Genomic DNA, 25,563 nt, shown 5'->3' with positions numbered 1-25,563 from the left:
TCCGGCCGCTTTTTAAGACTACACCTTGTGTTTCCTCCACGTTAATTGATTCGCCTTTTGATACCGAACGATTATTCGCTACGTGTAATAAAAGTTTCATTGAAATTCTACGTATTCCATTCCATGTCCTATTCGATCATACGTTAACAAGTTTCAGTAATTTTCGTCGTTACAGGTAAAACTTTCTACGAGCATTCGAATAAATACGATGTGATTATCGAAACGCGTAATTCGTCGTGGATCGACAACCAATCGAACTTCTCCCAATCACTCTTCGTTCGCTTATTTTGTTTGCGAGTAAACAAAGAAGAACCCGGTGAAAATCGTGGTCGAACGACACATGGTATACGCGAGTCTCGTAGAACGAGCGTCGTTTAATTCGTTCAATTATACCATGATTAATTACTTCATTAATTGCGATACCGCTCTACTTATTTCAGGGGAACCGGGAACGAAGGCGGAGCGCGACGGGATACCATCATAATGCACTTTTAATAATTAACACGGTGAATAGCAACGCGAACGGAATTGTGTATCGCTCGCGTCTGAAATGATTAAAACATCGACGGGCTTACTTTTGAGGTCGACAGTGAGCCGATTTTGTAACGCTGGATCCGCCGTTCCAATTACACTGCTCGAAATAATTAGAGGATCGGCTGATGGAATAATCGCGTTGCTTAATAAGGTGGCCGACACTCACTCTCTGTGTAACGAGTCGCACGTTTCAACCAAGCATTCTCTTTTATTTTCATATCGGATGAACTGTACAGTTGGGACGAATCGTTGTTCAGGATTCTTTTTAATTTTAAACGAGGATTTAAATGTTCAAAAAATTGTTGGATGTACGATTTATCTAAGATGCGATACTATTCTAGAATTAGCTTGCGACCGTAGTTTATGTATTCCGAAACAAATCGAACAGTGATAAAAAAAAAGCAGAAAGAAAATTCAAGACCATCGAAGCATTCTCTACGCATTGCTCGAACAACAACGATATTCCGCGAAAACAGGTGGAAAAGCGTATCTGAAAAAGCGGCCGGCACCGTTGATAAACAAAGAACGAATGAAACATTTATCAATGGAGGGAGAGTATCGGTAGCGGGCACATGAAAAATTTCGAATATGTTTTACAACAGGGCGGAACATCGGACAAAACGGGCTGCTCGTCGTATTTTCCCTGTGCATCGTTCGTTGAAATTCTAATTTCGCGCGGGAAGGATATTTTACGCTTGGACTTTTTTACCCCCGCCAGCTCGTAACACGACTCGTAGGAGAACTCTATTGCGATCACCTAGGTACAAGCTTTCATTGTTGTTCTCCCAACCGGTGTTCCATGCGTGTCTATTATTATTACCGTTTTCTCTTCGCGTTTCGGCCCATAAACAACAAACTCGGCGTCGTTGCACAATGGCCTGGAACAATAGCCGCGGCTGATTGATCCTTAACTTTTAAAGTACCGCCTGGCTACCTCTATCTATCGACCGTCCCTCGATTCTGGCTAACGTATCGATACACTGCCAACTTATTCGCCTGTGCGCTTCGATTTGCATAGCCGCGTAGGAACACTCCGCTCCGCTCCGCACCGCGTCGCGACGGATCGAAGCGTACCCATTGTCGCGTTTCGTCCGTAGGCGCAACCAACGATCGTTTGACGAACGTCTCTATTATTCCCTGCTCGTCCAGTAAATTCAAAGGTAGACATTTTTCGTTCACGCTTACAACGGTGTAACACCGTGGGCCGAGAATTGCGTTGCGAAGGTAACAATTACTCGTTAATCGTGATTTCTGACGTGCCAAGGTTTCTTACATTCTTCTCTATGGTAGAAACATGATCAATGAGTGGAATAATGTTTGCAGTTGACAGGGAGGATAAGTGAATCATTACCGGTTACGTCGAGCTTGCAAATCTTTTCTATTCCTTCGTTCAATCGCTAGGTGTCGAGATTAACTTTATTGAATAATTCAATAAGAAACAAATCGTAAATTTAAGGTAACACGACCTTAAAGAATGATCCATAATACAGCAGAAAAGATAAACGAATTTGCACACTTAATGCTCAGCAAATATCATCCCGTTATCACAAAGAGAACTGATCTCGTTTAATCCTTTAACTGCGGGTACTTTTAGCACAGCCGATCGCTCTAATTTTAAATTATATTACTGAAGTGATATTCTATTTTAAAAGACTTTTTTTATTGTGTATAAGCCACAGCCGCAATTTGATATTAGCAAAAATTAACATGTTGTTTATATACCACACCCGCAGTTAAAGGGTTAATTTCAGGACAGTTCAAAGTTGATTCACTAAAATTCAAAGAACGTTCGTTATCGTTCCAATCATCCTGCATGCTAGATCTTCCGAAACAACCGAATTAAATGTGTTCTTAAGTCGAACCGAACGGTTCAACTTCAAAGGGACTCCTAAATCAATAGAAATACTTGAAGAGCGTGTAGTTTCGACGGTCAAAGCTGACGGTGGATCCTTTCAGCGATCCTACCGATTCATTATCAACGCATTCACCAGAATTTGCTAATGTCTCGTATCTAATCGACAAGGTAAACACGCAGGACCAGCAAACAGAACGTTTAGCGATACAACGGACCCGCTAAGATTCTCATTACCAGGTCTCCGGCGAGCGTTCGACCGCCGTAATCTTGTCAAAACTTTTATCTGGACTTGCATCGGCCAGCGAGGAAAACAACGAAGCCCGAAGGATCCGTCGGTGTAACCTAGGGACAATAGGCGAATCCCTGGAAGGGATCGTGGGGCCAGGACAAGGTGGAACAAGAGAGAAAAGGAAGAAGAAGAAAAAAAAGAACAATGACGACGACCAAGCCCAACGTGGTTTCGGATAATTGCAACGGATAGCTCGAAAAGGTGCCGACCGGCTAAGGACCGGCACGCTTGTCAGCAAGCATTAGGATATCTATCGCGAGTACCAACGATATCCCGAGATCCGGGCCACTCGTTAGAAGGACTTAGGATTGTTTCTTCGTAATCCAATAAGGATAAAATTCCAAGCCCAGACCGGATTGTCTGCCGTGGCTGTGAAAGTTTTCGAACGATGCCGATTCAACCGCAATTCGTACCGCCTAAGTTTGATTTTCAAGACTGTAAAACAAATTAAAATAAAAAATTTCTATCTCGACGTTCGTCTGAATCGCATTCGACCCGCTACGAGTCGTTCACCGTCCTTTTTCCCGCAAACTTCCGAAGATCGTTAGAAAGCCGCGAAGGGTACGCGTGCCTCGTAAACTCGCCTCGTAAAAATCGCCAAAATACACGCACCTTAGATGGTAAGGTCGCGTGGGCGGGTGTCATATCCCTGTAAAGTCATTGCCACTAAAAATCAGAGGTTTCCGTTGAAAATTTACAACGATCATAGCCCTGGTGTGTACGACACTCTCGATGACGCGTTGAATATTTTTCAACCGTCGAAAAGGGACCGGAATAGAATATCTGAATAATTCATGTAACAACTACTTCGAGTGTTTGTTGCAACTGTCATGGAGTTAATGAAATGTACAATTCGGTTCGAGTCGAACGAGGTTCTCTGTTTGAAAAATCGACACGGTAAGAGCGTCGAGCCAGGGTTTCGCCACTTGTTAGCTCTTCTTTCTCTTCTCAGTTTCAAATTAGGGATGCTTTCCATTTGCCTGACGTTTGCCCCGCCCCGTAGCAGCTCCTACGGTAGCAGCCTGTTCGAATTCCAAACTGACCTGTCCGCTGTACAACCCGCCGACTTAGCGTGGGGTCTCCTGTCCTTTTTTAAAAATCCCTCTTCGAAACTTGAACGTGCCCAGGCACGTCTTCCGAGCGAGCAGAAAGAAATTGCAAACTAACGCTAATAAATACCGTTAATTTATCACAGAATGATAATTGTTCAAGTGACGCAAGATTTTAAAATCAAGCGACAGAATCGAAGAGCAAGGTGAAAAGAACGAACGTTGAAGAGGAAATAAGGAGAAAGAGGTTATATGCAGAAGTAAGAAAGAGGCGGACGCAGGGCCATACGAATAAGGGAACGGCAACGGGAATATTGAAAAGCGGTCCTACGAACGCGATCAAGAGGGCCAATTACCCTGGGGAGAGAAGAGGAAGGGAGGGCACCCCCGCCCGTGTACGTGCATCGGGCGTATTTTATCTACGTGCCTTACGCGAATACTCGAAGCGCACTCGAGTCACCGCGAGTGCTCGCGTACGAGCTGCGCATTCGAACGTTCGTTCCTGAATTTACTTGCTCGTTCGTACGTTCTTTCTGGAGGAGCCAGATACACATAATACTCGCCCAGGCTACGTATGCTCAGGTCCATTGTACCATTCCAATCCTCTACCGAGTCGCGGAGAAGGGTACCGAGTTAAGGATACATCGCGACCACGATCGTTGGGAACATTTATCCGATCAACATTTGCTGGTAGACCATTTTTATGAAAGGGAAAACGAGAATTTTTCTTGGATGGTTTGCGAAACGGGGAGCATGAGACATCGATGGAAAAAAGAAAAAATGAAAGCTCGTTTGGCTATTTCAGAATATTCTATTTCTCATGGATAATTCTTTCTAATAACGTTCCGAGATTCATGCAAGACTAGTAGCGTTAGAAAAGGGAGCGAGTTAATTAATCGGCGATCCATTCAATTCGATGTTTACGCGGGGCATTGTGATCTTCGGATGAAAACAAAATGGAGGAGAAGCAGTGAAAAGGATCTGGTTCGTGGACCGGTGGAGATTAAATTGGCCAGTGGCGCAATCTTAACGGGACGGGGACCGCTGAAATCTTAATTCAAACTGGCGCGCGCCATTGGATAGGGGCCGCCCTTTCAAAAGCGGCTCGTTTTCAAGAGAGAACCTTACGATTGTTGTGTTCCGCTGTAGCACACCCGCTTACAAACACGTTACACACACAGTTAGGTAATTATATTTACCTTTGCAGTTTTATTATTTACGGCCCGTGACCGGCTGGTCTGTTCGTCACCCCTCTTCATCCCTTACGTTACCCACCCTTTCTACCCTGTATTTCTTCATGCCGATCAATGGATATGAATAATTTTCAATTTTCAAACGTAAAGAAGAATTGAAAAATAAGTGAAATTAACGCATTAACTCTGACAAAGGTCGACAATGACCAGGGAAGTTTTTGTATGGAAAAAGAAGATTATAATTTATTCTGAACCGCGAAATTGGATCAATCGACGGAAGCTAATGAAACACCGTGTACATTTACAATGGTTCACCTGTAAGCTCGAGGAACAAAGGATCCTCCGGGGAAATTTGAAATCCAGAACGGAGCTCGGTTCAACGAAAATCCCAGAACGTTGAAGACACGGGTCACGAACGGGTTTTTCGAAGGCTGAGAACCAACGTTGAATCGACAGGGTGGATTAATTCGAAAATGAACCTGGTAAAGGTTAAAGTGCTTAACGAAGTTCCGTATCAATGTTGCCTGTTAGCTAAGTGAGCGGCTGTTTTCGAGATCAAAGGGTTAATTAAACGCTTTCTTTACGAGACCCCTCTGTCGTTCTCGAGCTCACCTGTTAAATCTGTTTTGCGAAGTCGAAACGACGATGTCGAAGTACACCCTTTTCCCTTCCTTTGCCGATCTCTCGTGCAGCTTTCGGTCACGTTCGCACGATCAACTGCTCTCTGATTGGACTTTCAAGCGAATACTACCAAGATCGAAGCTGAATTTTTCACGTACACAAAATAAGTGTAACGAGGTGTATTGTCGAAGGATCAAAAATCCTTAATTCTCAGATTTATATTCTTGAAAAGTTGAATTAACGTCAACTGAATTTCGTGTTCCTTTATTACGAACGCAGATGAAAACGAAAGAAACAAGAACGAAAATAGCCAACGAACAAAGTTATCATTTTACAAGTGGTATACTGAAGAATCGCAACAGCATTGGCCATATTAAAAATATCTCGCGATCTCAACGGGCAATCGTGTCCCAGGTTAGCACCGCGATTCTCATAACAACCAGCACTGCTATAGAAAAGTAACGCAACACACGCGTCGAGTTCCGACGTTAAAACCGTATTACGATGATGATAACCGTAACGATAATAAAGACGAGAGGCGGTGTAAAGCGCGAAACACCCTCGTGATTGTAGTGTGTAAAACATAGTTGAAAAAAAAAAGGAAATTGAAGCGATTATTTAAAATCAAAGTAATGAAGATGGTCAAAAGTTTGCAGAATTTGAAACAAAACGTTATTTCCGAACGATTTTGCAAACTTTTCGTCAGCTCCAACGTATGTTCATACTTTCACGAAATTTCAAGCACAAGCGCGCAATCACCAAGCGAGAAATCAATCACGCGCACTTCAATCACGGTAACCAAAAATCATCCTCGTCAACCATCCGTTCAGTTCGCCTCTAAAAATCATTTTTCAAGCGTATCAGACAGCCAACACTCCGGGCATTACCCCAATTTCGATGGCCCTTAACGGCTCAACCCCGGTTTCTGATCCGTTCCTGCGATAACGCGTATCAACGCGACGACGCGTGTCGACAGAAACGAGCGAGCATCGCGGCGCGAAATCGTTCTTTCTGTTCTCGCGTGAAGTGCTCGCGGTACGATAACGGCCACAGGATAATGACACGCGTAACCATTCGCGATATTGTATTACGTACACGGTGTCGCGGCGTTGTTTCCGGGGTGTTCCGACGTCATCCTCGCTCGCGAAACGGCAGTACGCGTTCTATCGCGCCACCCTTCGAGCCTCCACCATCGACGAACCAACTGGTACTTTCGTGTTTCACGCTACTTTCGCGTTTTACGATCGTTAACGCTCCCCAACGACGGCTAATTTCGATTCGTTTGCACGTGGCAACAGTTGAACACTGTTTCTGATCGAAAATGGCCCCTGCCATCGGGCTTTCTTGTTTATGAAATCTTTCCCAATTGCACACAGGATTAATTACGTTCAAGGGTTAAATATTAATTTATCTTAAGAGAGAATCTATTAAGAAAGAAACGAAGGCAAGCTTTCATGCATAGACGATCTCACGTCGCGTACGATTTTCACGGAACCGTACGTTCGTGCTTTTCCCAGAGAACGGGCACACCTGGCCACGCAACCTCCTCGACGAAGAAAGGTAGTCACGGCCTTTAAGAGCATTATTCGACGTTTTCGAGGTTTTTAGACGGAATTCACCGCGGTCAGAGCTCGGCCTGTCAGCGATCGTTTGCCTCAAATTGACCGCGTTCCCTTTTCAACAGCGAGCGCGACCGATTGTCAAAGTTCACCGGACTGTGAAAGACATGGGGTGATATTGTATGGGAATTTCATTGGCCTCTGCCTACCGATCCCCTATGCTCTATCGAGTAATCGAATAAATAGCATGACCGGTCAGCCAAATCGACGAGACGCTTCGTTAATCCGAAAGAAACTGAATTTCCACATCGATCAAGAGTAACGTTCGTTTCTTTTTTTTTCATCAGATTATCATAGTATGCTAATATAGAGGTCTTCGGTTTTCAGCTAACTGTTTCGATGTTGTCGCAAGGCGTGGACGAAGCATCGTCTCAAGATTAGAAGAGGCGAGTTCGCGTTGAAAATCGTGGTTGAAACAGCGCGTCGACTCGTAACCAGACGATTCCGCTTGTCCCTGGGACGGAAGTGACGTCGCAGGCAGCGACGGAAATTCGTAGTGGAAATTCCGATGGATTCGAGAGGTCGAGGAAGGGAGAAGAGGGCAACAATCAGGGTAGACCCGGCATTACGCCCCATTCATCCCTCTACCACCGCCCCTTACCACTCTCGAACCGTATTTGGCTGACAATTCTTCATTTGCGTGCAGCAAACTCTACGAGCGCGCCGCGGCATAGCGAAAGGTTTAAACGGCTCGCAAAACCCGGCTAAATTCGGCTCCAATTTGCCGGCTCATTCGTGCAACGATCGGAAACAAAATGCCTCGCGACCGTTTGCTCTTTTTCTCTCTCTCTCTCTCTCTTGCTCCTTTTCTCTTGTTCATTCGCAGATACATCGCGTTCCGCTGACCCAACCGGTGGCCCATCGATACGCCTTTCCAAATCAACTCGCATTGTCTCCCACGCGAATTTTTCATGCGCGAATTCATTCAAGCAACGCTCGTTTTTTTCTTTTATTTTTTTTTTTTACGTCTATCCTTCTTTCTCCTGATCCCCGAACTGCGACGAAAAGGGAGAAATTTTCACCGAGAAAAACAATATCCAATTCGACTCTCTGCATTATGAAGTTTTCGTATAAGCAAAATACGTGTTTGCTGCGTTCAAAGACATTGCTAGAAAAGGGTCAGGCGGACATTCGGTGGGGCACACTTAGATGTACATGCAACGTACATACGTCGACGTCACTTGGACGGTATTGTCAGAAGCTGACTAGCCTACCATCGGGGAATACGAAATTCGACGATTCCGCGATATTCCGCCGCCTTGACTCGTCGTCGCGTGCAATCTCTAAGGACGCGTGACGCGGTCGCCAAATATTTTCTTTCCCGATCGCGCTGTTTCCCGATTCCGTTCGACGAACGTCTCCAAGACGAACGATTGTTCCTTTAGCGGTCGTTCGCGTCCACGACTTTCCTCGAATGCCGGACGAATGTATTCAGAATGTCTCCGTTCTTTCTTTTTCTGCCCGTTCTTCGCCTTCTTTTTGTCAAGATCGATTTAACGGAGAATTTTAAGTAGCCCGGGAGGACTCGATGAACCTTGCTCTTTCAGAGGACGTTCTTGACCCTGTGCTTACAAAACGGCTAGTACAGGGTGTTTCAAATACGAATGAAAATTCGGATTCTTCCAGTTCGCCGATCTTTATACGCTAAGTAAGGTACGATCTCTATGGTTTGAAATGAAAAAACGTGACTCACCATCGACTTTCCAACGACTCGGTTTTCACGAGCGAAGAACGAAGCTCAGTTCCAAATCTTCTCCGTCAACATTTCTGAAACATAAAATCGAGAGACACGATGAAAAAGTAGTAACAGATTTTCATCGAGAGATTCAGAAAAACAAAGAGCACGCGAGTACTGGATAAAGTTCTCTGTCATGATCGAGGTAGAAGTTTCCTCGGGAACCAACAAGTTCGGAAGTGAACTTCCGAAAAGTGAAATTGCAGAATAACGGGTACGTAACAAGCCGCATCGCGATCAAATTTAAATTTCCTTCGCTCTCGATACGGAGCCTTTGCCCGGATCCTTTTAAGGATATTTAAAGAGCTCCACAGACGATGGCACAATTAAGGGCTAATAGCGAAGTGCTATCCATGTTAAATCAAACATTTATACATTTATACGTTTAAGGAACTCGGTTGAATCGAGTTGAACAGAATCTCCTCATTAAAAATCGAACACACCTTGGAATAACAGTATAAAATAATGATCCGTGTAAATAGAATGGTTACACGGGAACGGAGTCCAACAAGGTATACCCGCTTTCATTACGCCATAGTTTAAATGGTTCCCGAGGAAATCAAATTTAAACGTCTTTCCGCGCGATACGCCGGAGATGGAGAGATTTAAATAGCGGAGTTGAATAAGCACGCTTCAGCCGGCCGCTAATTAAATTCCAACGCAAAGAATTAACACGAAGGAAAAAAGGATAACTTCGTCGAACTACAACCAAAGCAACTTTCTCCTTTCGTTTTTCCCTTCCGTTTCTCGATCCAGAGAATTCTCCCAACAGACATCCACGATGGTCAGCCTGGTTATTCGCGATTTCGTGAACGTTTTCCCTGTCGCCGCGAGCGAAACGCTATCGGAACGATCCGGTACAAGGATCTCGTTGGTCAGGTGGTCCAATTTCGGCTGGCGAACGAGAAGAATAAAAGAGCAAAGTGTCTCGCTGGGAAAGGCGAGTAATGGGTGGAGAAATAGGGGGGACAGTACGTCAAATTGATCCATATTAATAAGAAGGATGGTGGTAGTTCGCGTTGTCGGATTTTTGCATAAATTTGAATCGGGACAGGCCCGGCAAGGGTTGCGAATTTGAATAATCGAGAATAATTCCGAAGTTTTCTCGCCGTGTAAACGCGGTCCGACGTAATCAGCGCCGGCTTCGAAACATTTCACGATGTAACGCTTCCGTCGCGAGGATACGCGGGTAATTAAGCGTTGGACAGCTACCTGGACATTGGAAAAAATACGGTTCGCTCTATGAATTTCCTTCTACGCTGTAATCCTTTTTCTTCCTTTTATCCACGGTTTCTCGTTTGATGAACACTCGACGGACTGTTTGCGATTTTAATAAATCTTAATCACGCGATACCACGTCTGTCTCGATATATTTGGTTCAGACATACTGCGCAATTTGCAGCCTTGGAATTTTCGTCGAATGATAAAGTGGGGACTTGGAAATTTTGTCCTTTCTCAATTTCTCGAATTGCGCTTCCCTAAAGATACCAAGAATCCGTCCGGAAGGTCGGCGACGCACGGGACTTAAGATTCCCAACTCTTGTTTCGTCAGAAGGACTTAGAAATTTTTGTTACAAGGGTCGTAACTTCTTGGGAGGCAACGTTATATTGTTGCATCCAAGAAACGATAGGCGAGGAAGTATCAGGGATGATGTTAAACAGTTTTTATCTTGATGTGCAGTAATCTGCGAGCAAGTTGGCGTCGCTCCATCTCTCAGTAGATTAAAGCGAATCTTATTATATCGAATGACGTGATCACGTGATCAATCACAAAAACACACAACGGAACTGTCGTGCCTCTAATATCAGTCGGTGGAAGACAGCGATACTCGAGAAACGGGCCACCCGTCGTGAACGTGAAATGTGGAACTATACCGACAGGGCCGACGACGCTTGCTTCTTCGCCCCTTGTCGATCGTGTCCGTTCTCCCTGTTTTCCTCTTTTTCGAATTAAAATTCGTTAATTTTTTGGTCGATTATTATATTATAATCGCGTAAACGAGCTATTTACGACGCCAAGAGAGATCCCTCTGGACTCGGTCGAACGAAATTTTTCCTTTCACGAAATCCTGTTACCTCTGGGACTTCCCGGGCTTGTTCCGTGGCCCTTGGTCTCTCGTCCTGTTACACTCTATCCCATTATAATTCCGAGCATGCACGCTCGTCGTCCGTACGTCCTCCAGAGAGATGGAAGAGTGTAAAACGTCGGACACCTGGGCAGAGAGTTTAGCCGGGTATTGTCAGGAGACAAATATGAGTTAATACGTCATCCAGGGACCTATTCAGGGCCCAGAGCCGACAAGAATGGTGATCACGAATTGGCCGACGTATAAATGTGTTTTAATTGTTCCCTGCCTCCAACCCTTCGTCGCCATCTCTCTCTAGAACTCTCTCTGCTCGTCTGATTCACTCTTTTCCATTAACTGGAGCCGTTCGAGGAACGCAGACCAGCCGAGATGTGAAACATAATAAGACAGGACGTTAAAGAATTTCCCATTATCTTATTGTTGCTCGGATGATCCTTTCTACGCCGATACGCTTTTATTACGTCGCGTCGTTCAAAAAGCTTTGGTCAATGTTGCTTTCAGTGCTGATGAATCGTGATTTTTTGGTAGTCGTCCTCAGAATAAATACCGTAGAAATCGTTCACGAAAAATGGTATCTGTTAAATTCTTTAAAAAGCGATTTTCCGCGTGCAAAACTTTCGTCCGTGGTCAGCCGCACGTTCGTCGCAATTAAAAAGCTGTTAATGACACCGTGGGCAACGACACGTGTTGCGCGAAAGGTATAACGATATCACGGATGAAATTGTTCAATAAATTACTCTGAACGGTGTGTCAACCGAGTTTTAGTTTCATTCAGCTGATAATAGCATGCGTGAAACTTAATTTTCGTAAACCAGAACAAAAATATCGATGGCTTTACGGGATTTTAATCGTATCGTGCTTTTTTTTTAACGTTGAAATCTCTGTATCTGTATCTAACTTGAAATAATTCTAAAATTTTCATAAAAGAATACGAATAATTTATCACTCTGTAGGTAATCGTGCGGTACCAGGTAAGCAATGAGCTGTCTAGCAGAAAAGAAATGTCATAACCAACGCTTATGTCCGTGGAGCCTGTTTACATATGCACACGCCTCCGAACACTGACGCACTCGAAGTTGTAACGTGCCATGGCACACGGACACTGAGACAATGTCCTATCTTTGCATTGACATGATGAACGACCGACGTGAAATTAACAATCTTATCCGGTCATTAATCCCGATGTGCGCGCATAATGCCCGTCTACGTGGACCCTATTAATTAAATTAGGTTTATCTAGCTTCTTTTGGACAGCCGAGTACCTCGAGGGTCGTGTTCCGGATTTGCTTGCGGGATCAAAGTGACCTCCTCGCTCTCCTCGCCGCGATAAGCCACGGATGGCCGTAAACTCATCAATTTTTGACGTAGATAAATAGAAACTGGGTCGTAACCAGTTATATGTTCATGGGGCTATCGAGTAGTTAACAAAATCAGTTAACCTAGTAAGTATATCCTGCTATTCAAAGATTCATGGGAACGTATGAAACAACAATGTACGTTGTTTCGTATCTGTCGCTAATTAACAGTCAACAGTGTAGTGAAAGCATGAAGCAGGATCGAATATAACTTGTATCCTGTCTGGAAAATGAGTTGAGCTCTAGAAACTTGGCTCGAATTGGCTGCAGACAGAATTCGAGACACGTGCCGCGTGATGCGGATCGACGGTGGATTAAATTCGGATTAGATTGCCGGCAAATCGCAGTTGAGAGGAAACTGGAGGTTCCAGTTAGGCGTGTTTCAGTTTCGTCGAATGTCGTAGTCAAAGAGTGCGACGATTCGTCCCGTAGGATCAGAGGAAGGTAGGTAGGAGTAGGTCAGCAAGGTGAAGGGTTCTATGACGATTTCTATGAAACACACTATCCCCTTGGCGTGCACGAGCGAATAATATTAAACAGCGTCGTCGCGTTTTCAACTGAACGGAATCAGTATTCACCCCGGAGGTAAAGGCCTCTCAGTGTCGTAGGGGTTAATCGTTTTTAAAATTTCCAACACGTGAAAGAGAAAGAGAGTGGATGACCCGGGGCTCTCAAAAGAGCGTATCTCGCGTAAGCATGGAACACAGAGCCCCGGGTACCTGTTGACAGACATTTGCATCTGAATGGACCACGCTGTTCCACTAAACGACTCGCCTAATCTCCCCGAGATTATTTTCTCGAGGACACGAGTTTCCTGCCCGTTACCACCTCTTACGCTGCATTATCATGCTTCTTCTTTCTTTTTTTTTTCTCTCTCTTCTTTCCTACTTGTTCCACGGTTAATCCGTCGAATCGGGCTCCACGATCTGACAAGTGGATTTCTCGTTGCACTTCTCGAGATTACTCAAATGAAAATAAACTACTATACAATGGATTGGAAAAGTATTGGTACATATCATATATTGAAGCGTATTTCGCGATTCAACGGTCCATTTTCAAGCTCGACCAGTAGCGTGTTTCGCGATACCCTGGCCGACAACTTCACCGACTAAGGAGATCCAAAGAGTTGGCCGGTGTTCGTTTCAACGCGATACGCGTTGGATCGTTCCATCCTCCTAAAGGCTTTTCAATGACTCGCCTCCGCCTGCCGCGATTATTCGCCAGAATTTCCAAGAAAACAGATGAAAATCTCGCGCGCGGCGAATGCTAACCAGTCGAGTCGCGCGCTCCTCCTTCTTCCTCCTTGTTCAGCTCCGTTTCGAAGATGGTATCGGTCTGCGTGGCCGCTCGAGACACGGCTAAAGGGGCGACTAATGCGCCCCGAACACTTCTAACGAATCTACCGTACGATTTAAAGGAGGCCAGCACCGTTGACGATGCAGTCGAGCAAACTTCTTCGACGCCAACAACAAGAACAGCCTCGACAGTCCTTTGATACAAGATCAACAGGAAATCGTAGTTCGCACCTGCACGCTTCGTGCCGCGCCACGCCACGCCGTTTCGCGTCCAACCAGCCTACAATTATACGCTTAATCTCGATTTATTGTACGGCGTTAATGAGCATCGGTTCAGAGGAGGCGGAACAGATTGCTCGTATGGAAATATTCTGAGATTCTGCGAACTGTTAAGTAATATGTAATGTCAGGATGTATTAAAAATAAAGGGATGTTATGAAAATAGACATAACCGAGTATATTTGATTTGGCTTCTCTATCAAAAGAACGATGGTAAACGCGGAATTCAAGTACGATTTGCAAGATGACGGGGAAGATCATCGGCCCTTGGCCTTGGCAAACCGTGGAAGCATAATTTTTACGGTGACCTCGCTCAACCGAGAAGAGACTCAGGTATTTACGATGGCACTCGACCGGTGACATGGGTTTCTGAGACCAATGAATTTTAATTCCTCCTCGGCTGGGGCCTCATTCTCCGGATCTTCGGCCCCGTGGCAGCCCCGCTGCGACACCAGCACGATGATTTAATATTTTAAGAAAATGAGGGGTCCACCCTTAATTTAAGCTCACCGTAGATGGAACCGTGTTCCTGGCAGCGGGAGACCCAGAAAGCCATTACCCAGATATTCGATTCGACAGTTCGGACGATGCTTTTCGTATATGCCGGCTAAATCCTGCCCCTTGCCCCGTCCTAGCCGTTTCCTTTTCTTCTCGATAATCCTTCTTCACGGGGCTTACGATGCACCGGACACGCGATCAACATTCGTGCATTTCCTACTACGACCACTAAAACGAACGAATCTCCGGAGAAACGTACGCGAATTTTTCCTGAAAAATGAACCGGCATTTCGAGCAAATCCGTTTGCAAGTACCATATTTCCTAATAACAATTCCTATGTTAAGTACGATTTCAAAAATCCCCCGAGTCTACGTCACCGTGAAACGAAATATAATACATTCTTTAGCAATTCGTCGCCACCTAGTCTCTATTCAAAACGATAAATCAACTCGAAGCAACCCAATCGCTTCCTACGATCCATCAAAACCTAAATCCAACCGCCGTTTGTCATCAGAAATCAATGACGCAGAGTGAAACCGATTTTCCATTCTCATCCCGAGTGTAAGAAAAAAGACGAAATGACAGTGTGCGTTTGGTCGGACGCGTGGTAAGAGCGAAAAATACAAAAATGGCTGGGCAATAGGGTCTGTTCTGGGCAGAGAAGCACGCATTCCACGCACGTGAAGGGCTCGAACAGGGCCTTAGGACTCGACTGGTCGTCGTGGAGAGGGCGGAGAGGGTGGACGAGGGCAGAGGAAGAGGAGGAGACCGCGACAAAGGACATTCTAGGGGGCTCCTCTCCCCCTCGCCCTTTTTTCTCCCTTTTTCTCCTTACCTGAGGAGAGACCGCGGGACCACAGGGTCTCCCCGGCGTTGCCGGTTCGACGACTTCAGGATCTTACGGGTTGCACCTACAAGCCTCGAGAGAGCCTTATCTCTGCGGGCCCACGCAACGGGCACGTCATGCTACGCCATTTTTTTCGATTGATCGAACTTCACGGAAAAAGCCGGTCCACGATCTTTTCCCTTTCGGTTGCCTCGTTTTTTTTTTATCGATCGGACTCGTTACACGGTATTGTTACGCGAGCCCCGCCGAGATTCGGCTTTTGTGCATGCCACCGACAAGTTACAATTAAGAGACGTTCCCGATCGTTCACGCTTTCGATCGAAAGACCCTGAATCTTTCCGTGAAACGATCGAACAAAAACCGAGAACCGTATGAAATTGATCTAACGCGTGTCGCTTAACGGCACGATTACTGTGTACACGCAGTGCCACGAATCGTTACAGCATACGCGGCTCAATTGTTTTATGCTCCAGATTCGAAATTCAATAGCAAGGATTGTAACCCTGACCCCTATACAGATCGAATAAAATACCTAAGATTGATAACGTCGTTTATGTTAATGACTCTAGACGGTAAGATTTAATTGTAGTCAGTGATAGACAGGTGTTTTAAATCTTCTATGCATGTACCTAATAAATGATAATTTCATCTCCTTTCTATTGGAATTCTTATTTCCCATACTCCGTGTTCGATGAAGATGGGTTGCTAGAGGTTCAACGAGTTGAAGTCAAGGTCAATCGAGGTTACAACAGGTCATAAAGTGATGATTGGTTGAGATACAAGATGTATCGTAACGTGTGATTACCACTTCAGAGATGAATTCAACACTCGGGCATAATAAGAAAGTCGTTTTGATATTCTACCAGGCGTTTGCCAGAAACCCCGGAGCAACAATCAACGATGAAATTGAAAAATTCCTACTCGCCTATTAATTTTTTGTCATTCGAAATTGTTTTCTGCTGAGAAATTCAGAATAACCGTGTCTTCTAATATACTGTGGATCGAAAAAGACCCGAGGACGTTCGGTGGAAGTGTTGAAAAACAGCTTCGACCCTCGCAAAGAATTCGAAGCAGAGTCCAGTTGGCCGCAAACACTAGGGAATTGTTAACATCGTGAATCTCTGGCAGGCTGGATGTTAAGGCTGGAGATCTTGATTAACTTTTTGCCACGATCTCGATCGAGCCGGCTACACGGTGGTAATAATCGTCGACCAAAAGCTTCGTCCCGCCGCGCCGCGGTAAAGACGACACTTTCTTGCGATCTTCTCGCTTATCGTCGCTTAACATCGGCCAACGTTTCGCGCTCGAACCTGTCCACCCTGTCCCTCTAACTGCGAAGCGACTTATTTTTCTCCTCTTATGACGAGAGATCCCGATAACGAGGTGTTTTTTCAAAGTTCCTCGAGAACGATAGGTCGCAACCGGGTATCGGTTGACAAATCGAGTTTCGTCGTTTCCGCGGTTCGATCGAAGGATCCAGGGTCTCTGGAGTACGAAAGAAGGAAGTAGAACGGTTTCATCTCGGCCAGGGTGACTATCCACATTCTCATCCACATGAAACGAGAAATTAACCAGATCCGCATTCTTTCCACTAGCCAACTCTTCATCTCTGGACGGAATAACAGTGGCCAAGTGTCGAAGGAATAAACAGAGGCTCGAGCAAGGAGCGATGGCGAAGGAATGAGAGAGAAACGTTGAGGGAAGTTAGAGAGGAGCCTAGTCGCTTTACCAGGCTGGTTTTTTGCTAGCGGCATCCTGATTGGTGTTTTTGCCCTGAGCTCGATCCGATCGAGTCAGCAGAGCTAAGGCAAGCCGAGAGGCTGCACGGTGTCAGTCAATTACGCCTTAACAATGGGGTTACGTTTCAATTACATCGACCAGGAATTGGGTATATCTGGCCCGAGAAGGGGCGTGTATATCGCCGTGACCCTGGCTTCAGTATACCGACCTGGCATCCTCCAACCTCTTTCAACCACGATCGTTACACTTGAATTAGATGCACAGTCCTGTTTCGCTTTTTATTCACGAATTAGGATCGTCTTTCATGGACCCTTATCAGGGTTATCTATGATAATCGAGAATAATTGTTAGATTAACAAGTACCGTAGAATAGTACTCTGAAAATGTTGAGAATCAAAATACCAAAGCATAGGTATTGATTAAAGCAGAATAATAGAAATATTCAATCTAATCCTAATCCAATTGAATCAAGTATCTAAGCCATCACTTTGCCAATTGGTACCAGTACCTTGTCCAGATATTACCAATGGATACCAATGGGTAATCACGCCCGGGCTCGTCTTCGTAACAGTAAATCGGTGAAAATTCATCGATGAGATAAAGGTAGAAGGATCACGGGTTACGAAGCACGTGTTTAAAGGACCTTCGAGCTTTCGAAGGCCGAGCACAGAGTAATGGAGTATCAAGAGTGGACTGGAAGGGATATCCGTAGCAGGTATCTCTGGCGGACAGACGGACGACGATGGGGTTCAGAATGGAAGCGAGAGACGATGGACCGGCTAGCCAGGGTAGGGGATTAATTAATAACGTCGGTAATTGGACTCCGTTCGATCTAAGATAGCTTGTATAGCCCCTTCCTAGGCTTGCATACCGCGGGGGATATGTGCTGCATGCTCGAATACACCCCTCGACACTTGGCCTCGTAGCCCGAGCCACAGCTTCTTAGACAGATGTACCCTCTATTTCTAGCTGTTCCATTTAACACCCGGTCATTTTCAGATGATCCAGCTAGCGAGAACATCTTCGAGGAATATTCGAATCGATCGGCGATGACCTCTGGCGTCGAGGAAGATTGCTAGCTTTCGTACGCGAGATAGATTCAACTCCGATGGCGGACAATTTATTCTTCTTTTTTTATGCAATTCGATTTTTCTATCTGGCATCATTAATGTAAGCTGAATGTATCACTTCAGCAACCAAGTTATCGGGTTTTTGCAAAAAACGTTACACTGTCCACTGCGTGACACGCCACACCTTGTTGTTATAACAGTCGCTGGTATTAATATCTGTCGTGCCACGAGTAGACTGTGATTACCGGTGTCGCAAGAAAATAAGATCGATGACAGGGACCATTAAATAGAGTCGGTACACGTATCCGGACCTCGTCAGCATCATTATCATCGGCTTCAGAATCAGAACAAGCTGTCTGTAATTTTCAATCCGATCGTGACGCGTAGGGAGGACAAGTAGATTGTGTCCAAGTCGCTAAACGGGGATTTTCGTCGGATACGATTGGATCTCGAGGAGAATAGGAAAACAAGAGGATCCGCGATCGGATCGAAGCGATCGTATTATCGTCTTAACCGGCTCTAATTATATTTAAACCGTGCTGGTGTTGATGAACGGGACAGAATGGAAAAAGCGACGATTCAAGGGTAGATAACGACTACCCGCGGGACCCAGTAACTTTTCATTTTTTCGCAGCGTCTTCGCTTTCGTCTTCGTCTTGTCATCGTCATTAACGACGACGCTGGTCGTCGCGGCGTTCTACGTATAAAGGAAGTTTGTGGTGCGTTTATACGAGGTAAACAGTGCGTGGACGTGATTTAATTGAAACCCGAGGTGGCTCGACGGTGCACCACCTTTCTCTACCTCTCTCTTTCTAACCAGCAGACTCGTTGTATGAGTCAGAGTGCTCAGTCAAGGAGTCCATTGACTCGCCGAGTGACGTAAGCAATTAGTGCGCTGTTTTGTTTGCGCGAGTACACACGGCTTAAAGTTGTTTGAGTTCGAGTTCGAGTGGTGCACGGTTAGGCTCGGTGACTCGCCTCAAACCCTTCTTCCAACAACTTACTCCCCCACCTTGACAGAGAGAACCACCGCAACCTCAGCCTCTCCTTCTTCTTCTTCTTCTTCTTCTTCTTATTTTTCTTCTTCTTATTCTTCTCGTCCTACCTCACCAACCGTCTCCTCCATCGCTGATTCTTTCTGCTTATTCTTCGTTTCGTTCTTCTCCTTCTTCTGCTGCTTTTTCCCTTCACGATCAGACCCTTTAACTTCTCTCGCCGTTCTCTCTCTCTCTCTCTCTCTTTATCCGCTTTTCTGTTCTGTTTGTGGTTGCTTTGTCTTTTGCCAGCCTCGTTTCCGTGGATTCGTTTCCCCAAATGCACAAGATCGACCAACTAACAATTCTTCTTCTTTGCGAATATGACTCGTGTAATTACAGAGGGATCGTTGCGTTCATCTTATAAGAGGATTCGAGTAATTGCTTTTATAATAGGAGAAAATGTTTCTCAACCGAATCTACAAGGAACTCGAAAAACTTGAGCAGGGAAGGAAAACGTTCAAGCCCTCCTGTTAGTATACTAAATCAATGGTGTCGATCGGGCATTAATAAAATTTCATTGAATTAAATGAATCTTATATCAGCTAAGTTGAATCTTTGTTTGAACGTTCTTCGAGGCTAAAGACCAACAAGTTACCAGCATCAGCACTCTAAACTTGTCACGACAGACAAGAGTGCAAGTTAGCGCGAAACGATGTCCGATTAATCAAGCGGTAACGATGATCGCTAGCGGAGAGGATCGGAGAGCAGCTAGCAACCGACAACCGCATTGCTCTCGACAATGGGAACCTGTTGAGTCACGTAACATCGGTCACCGTACCGGCCACGGCGAAGACGAACAGCACCGTTTTCACAGGCTCACGATTCTTCCGCGAACGTTATCGCCTCGTTTCACGCTCTCGTCTACGCGGCAACGAGAGAATTTTTGACCGCCACTTTTCACCTTTCCAAGAAGAAGTTTGCACGTTGAACAGGCCCACGGTCTTAAACGGGCTGCCCTAACGTTCTGCTCGACAACTTCCTGAGATAAGCAGCGACGATAGAGGTGTACACTCCGCTCCTGCCACCTTCGCCCTTGCCTTCCACCCGCTCTCTCCCCCCTTTCGCATCGACCTCCCTATCTTATCTGCTACAAACAAGAATTACGTTTGCCGCGTAATCTCCACCGCTCGCCTCGCGATTTATTGCGCCAACTGGATGCGGGACCTCGCAAAATCCTCGAGATCGCACGCGTCACCGACCACCATCGCCCTTCCCAAAATGCGTCTCGACCTTTTCCCGCCCTCTTCTGTGAGCTCAAGTTAAATTAATAAAATCATTGGAATAGATAAAGGCAGAGGGTCGTTGAATCGCGACAAGCATAGTTTCTACTTAAATCATCCTAGCGTCGCCTGAAGATGTACGATCGCGTCTCGGTTCCGCAGAGTTACCTCTGCCGTTTTCGCTCTGACTCATGGGAACTTTGGAATGAAGGAGATAACGATTGTAACGCGGCCTTATCTACGGGCAGATACAGAAAATCAACATATTCATGCAGGAAACGATTACGTTCCATATTTAGCATTTCTCGCGTGTAACGAGTGCCGTCTACATCGCAACAACGGAACAGCCTGATCGAAGTTTCCAGCGTTCCTCCATGTACGATCCCGTCGATTCGTTTTATTGAATTTCCTATGAAAATCGAGGAACTTTTCTGAGAGGACTGTTACAGGAAGGTGAACTCGGAATGAACAAAACCCTTTGTCCAAACCATTACGGTTGACAACGGCTTCTTATGCAAGTATGATTTAACTGGCTGATTGTCGGTTCCCCCTTTTTCCCAGAACTCATTCCTTCCCGTATGTCCTAGTGTTTGCTGTCGCCTGTCCGGCGTACTGTCACGCTGCATTATTTGCGGGCGTAATTAACGCCGCGACAACGCTTCGAATTAGTTCCAGGTGAAATAAATTTTGTGGGAACGCGTGCTGATAATGCGTACAAAGTGTTTGCTTAGGCGCAGGGGAGAAGTTTGAAGTTTAAGAACCTTAGGGGGAATAGGATAAGGGTTCCTGAAGATTTCTCGGAATTTCTACGATATCGTTAAAGGTTTCTTTGATATTTCTCTTTTAAGTTAAATTACCGATTTGTTTGTTCGTTTTGACACTTTCGAGTTAACAGAACGGAATGTTGGCAACAAGAAGTCGGTTGAAAAGGCCAAGCATCGGGTTCGTTTTCTTTTTTTTCTCCTCGTACTTTCATGCCGGACCCCTGCCAGCGGCTCTTCTCCTTCCCCCCACGAACCATGGTAATTCCCATTCCACCTCATTCCCCAAGGGGTTAGTTTTCACGCGGGTTAGGCGAGTAATATGAGCTGCCACTCAAGGGCCGTTCTGTATTACCGTTCGAGTAATTATGGCAAAGCCTCCGCACACAGACAGCCCGCTGCCGTCGGAAACGACGAGAACGGCTACATTGTAACGTTATGAGTTCAAATTGTTGTTAAAACAACGGGGACTAGGAGTGGAAAGGGGCGAGAAGAGTCGCTGCAGGGCTCGCTCGTCGACCGAGTAATTGAGAGGCTAAATGTTATTTCTCTATGAAAAACGAAAGGGTATTTAGAACATTTTCTTTTTTCATAATTACATCTTCCTCTTTAAACGACCTGTAGATTTTACAGAACGAGTATTTTAATATTTTCCGCGAGTCAAAGGTTTTACCGAACCATGGACGGCGGTAAACATTTGTGAAAAACTTAAGTTATTTTATATATAATTCAAGTTGAAAATTGGAAAAAGCAAAGGTCCAAGAATATTCTTGATGTTCTATTTGCACGAGCAAATAGGTCGCGTCCAAAGCTGACAAATCGATTTCAATCTTTGAATTCTGTTGCACGCTCAACAACAAAACTGTTGCCAAAATACATTTCATTGTTACCATGTAAATTGCTGTTCGGACTTTTCGTCGGAATTCCAGCAACGTAATCTTCGACCAATCAATCATACTTCTGTTTTTCCAAGCTAAAGCCAAAGTTAAACGCGAGGAATGATTGATTTTAGAAAAATTGCCCGCGTTCAAAGGCAAGAAATTCAATTAGGAAAGAAGTCGGTGTCATTTTCCGCTGTCTCGTTGAATTCCTAGCAACAAACTCGGGATACGGAATTCCTACTTGAAATACGGTTCGGTAGACTGTAGACCGCGATCGATCGTAATCCGTTAACGAGAAACGAGGAGGATACGTTTTAAGAGCGACGGCCACCGGTTCGATTGGAAAACACTTGAAATATTTTCGAGTATTCTTTTACTCGGTCGATGAGAATGCGTTTGACAGCCTTAATACACTTCTGCTTAGTCGATGAGTGTGCGGCTGACAGGCTCCGACAGTACCTTATTGTATCATCGGGATGAGAGCTAGGGGTACGCAAACCCGGTAAGTGTACCGGATTCACAACATCGCGATATTCGCTGAATTTACGCACTGTCTCGTCAATTTCATTTCGACTCGACCTTCTTAGCCACTTATCCAATTACAGTCGCTTTCAATTATTCCTACCTCTAATATTTACTTTGTTCGAACCGTTTCAAAACACGCCTTCGGTAGACTGCAAAATTTTAGTTGAAAATACCCAACTGATGCAAGGTTAATTATATTCGATATTAATAACGAAGAACGATTAACGTTGGACGGTCCACGAATACAGCACGGATAAATTTTATATTCGTACGGTGGTATTTGCATCAATGATCGGCTATTATTAGCCTAATTGGCCTTATTAGACCCGGGATACGTATTTGTGCCATATACGCGTCGCGAAATCCAAGAGCAAACATCGCGTTTGCTCTGGATTCTAAATTCCGAATCAACGAATTAGCAATTTCCATTAACGTTATTAACATATTTTCAATAGATAGCGATAACGCATGAATAATGTATGATAAAGAATGAAAGGAAATAAGTGTCCGATATTCATTCGATAGGAAAAGTCAGAATGCAACACAATATAGCTCGCATAGATAAGAGTAAAAATGTCTTAACCGTATCTGAGCGCAGTATCTTTAATCGTGCAGATCGATGGAACGAGGAACGTGCAGCGTGGGCGATTTACAATCGCTTTGGCGAACGAGATGCCGGCAAAACCAAAATTTATTGGCCGTCCCGCATTCGTTCCGTTAGTCGATTAGGCACTGAGCCTTAGAGTCGCTCGATAAATAATAATTTGCCATCGCGACGACGTGGAATCTCGTGTTTACGAACCGCGATACGAAATAATCGTGGCTGTACCGTTTCAGGTAATAAATGAATTTCACCAATAGATAACCCCGTTTCGCCGCTTGAATTTCCATAGATTTTCTTTCAGGATACCGTTCCGTTAGATCTAAAAGCTTTTCCTATCTGTACCTGGATTAATCTCAATGGTATTTTATACATGAACACGTTCTGTTAGATATCGAAGACACGAAGGTAAACTTTCAGTTAAAACGTTTACAATTATCCAAGCGTTAATTTACTCCTAATCTTTTATAATAATCATTAATTTGCTTTATACGGCGATATGAACAGTTTTTTTCGAATAACTTATCCCGGTGGAACTTATCGAGGAAAAGGAGCATCGAGAGACTAACCTGTTGTCGTTTCAGGCAGGTGTAATAAGACCAAATCTGTGATAATCAGCTTACACCTGCACCGAGAACGGCCATTTAACATTTGCTTCGCGAGGGCAATTACTTGTTATCTCAACGTATCCAGCACGCGGAAAATAACTCGCCCATGGGAGTGGTTCGTATTGCCCTGGTTATCTCTTAATATTACTTTCCCACGACGATATTTAAACATCAAGATTTATTCGGTATAAAATAACCATCGGCATAGTTTAATATCGCCGTTTCACGTGTCAGAGCGCGGACAACCCGGAAGTCTTTCAAGAAAATAACCAAAATGGCCCGACGAACGAAATAGAATCTTCAAAATGATGCAGAGATCGATTCAACTGGAGATCCATATTCAGCGCCTCTAACGAGCGTCGAATTCCGTTTCGATTTTCGATCAACCACCATCACGGAGAAGCCTGATCCGCACATAACGAGAGGCCCGTGGACACGTACACACATGCATATGTATAATAATAATAATAATGGTGATGCTTGCGCGGCGAGAAAATAATGTGAGAACGATTTCTTCCTGGCCGCATCATTATCTCCCTCTTTTCTCTTCGAAGCGATCGATCTGTCGAGCCGATTCCAAGCCGGACCGGACAACCCTGCAATTACTATCTATTATCTCCTGGCGTGGGTGTAGCTATAATCTCGCGATCGTGTCGAGAGCCACTCTCTACCCTGCCCCTCTCTTTCCTTCGTCCACCAGTCACCTCTTTCTCAGCCCCTTTATTCTCTGCCCTCCTCGTCTCTCTTACCGGAGAAACGCTAACCTCCGTTAACGGAAAGCAGAGCAAATAGAGAGGCAGCAACGGCCAAGATATCGTCGTGTCGGGCGGAGCAGATGAAGAGGACGAGGAACGGCTACAATGGCAGCATAGTGCGACAACACCGTTTCAAAAACCGGTCCTTTTTGCAACCGATCCACGATGGCCACGCAGAAGTGTACTAGCTCATCGATACTCTTGTTGTATTTCGTAAATTGAAAATAAAATTACTAATTGAAATGTTACCACCTTTAAATCTTGTTTGCACGACACGAATCAAATTCTCATCGGGCAAAGTACAATTTTCCACGTTCCGACGAACGAACGGAACGGAACGGAACACGTATAATTATCAATATTATTCATGCAACGGGGCGCAATTAACGGCAGCAAGTGGTCCGCGAGGCTAGATAGCAATAGTAAACAGATGCGTAACTGTCGAGAGCAGTCGGTCCGTTTTCGACCTGTTATTTTGTTCCTTGAACGTTCGCCTCATTAGCATATGCAAATACTCGGGAAAAGAGGGTCAAGCTTATTTATGTATTTCGGTACCGTGCTTTTTCCCTCGCCACCGATTCCAAGGATTTAATCCCGCTCGAGATCATTTTTACGAGCATCTGTTACACTCCGATTTACGTTGGTTTAATGAATTTATAATTTCCACCAGCAGCTTTTCGCCTGACCAACAACAAATCCGACGGTGGTCAAAGGGTGGCATCGTTTTTCGGACGGTTTGCCTTTAAACGGCAAGAGCGCGCAAAATTTTCGACTTTCAGCCCCGAAAATGTCCCGTTTTTCAAAACCGCGTCAAACGGTCTTTGGAACGGTATAAAAACCGGTAAAATTAGTGTATTTTTGAGGGAGGAAAGCGTTTCGAAAATTGCATAAAACGTGCCGTTTTGTGGATTATTCATTGGTACACTTAACAGTCTCTTTACAGAAATGATTCAACGTTTCATACACGCAGAATTCCCACAGTTGCGAAGCAGCAATCGCGAGTTCCACGTCTTCTTCGTCTTCTTTTTCGTTTTATTCCTGGCTTGTTCCCCCCCGTGGATCCCGCTCTTCCTACCACCGACCATTCCACTTTTAAAGACTCGCGCGG

At 45.0% G+C, this 25,563-nt stretch overlaps 1 protein-coding gene across 1 annotated transcript in view; it reads right to left on the bottom strand.

The window, feature by feature from the left end:
* Positions 1-25,563, bottom strand: part of LOC114878902 (LIM/homeobox protein Lhx9) — a 178,265-nt gene that overhangs the window by 107,080 nt on the left and 45,622 nt on the right. The window contains exon 4 of the mRNA XM_029193188.2: positions 8,854-8,927. The gene's annotated coding sequence lies outside the window, so the exon portion shown is untranslated. The remainder of the gene's footprint in view (positions 1-8,853; positions 8,928-25,563) is intronic.

Source organism: Osmia bicornis, chromosome 2 (assembly GCF_907164935.1).
Source record: "Osmia bicornis bicornis chromosome 2, iOsmBic2.1, whole genome shotgun sequence".
NCBI classification, from domain to species: domain Eukaryota; kingdom Metazoa; phylum Arthropoda; class Insecta; order Hymenoptera; family Megachilidae; genus Osmia; species Osmia bicornis.
Note: the sequence above shows the minus strand (reverse complement) of the source record. Positions and strands in the feature narration are given on the sequence as shown.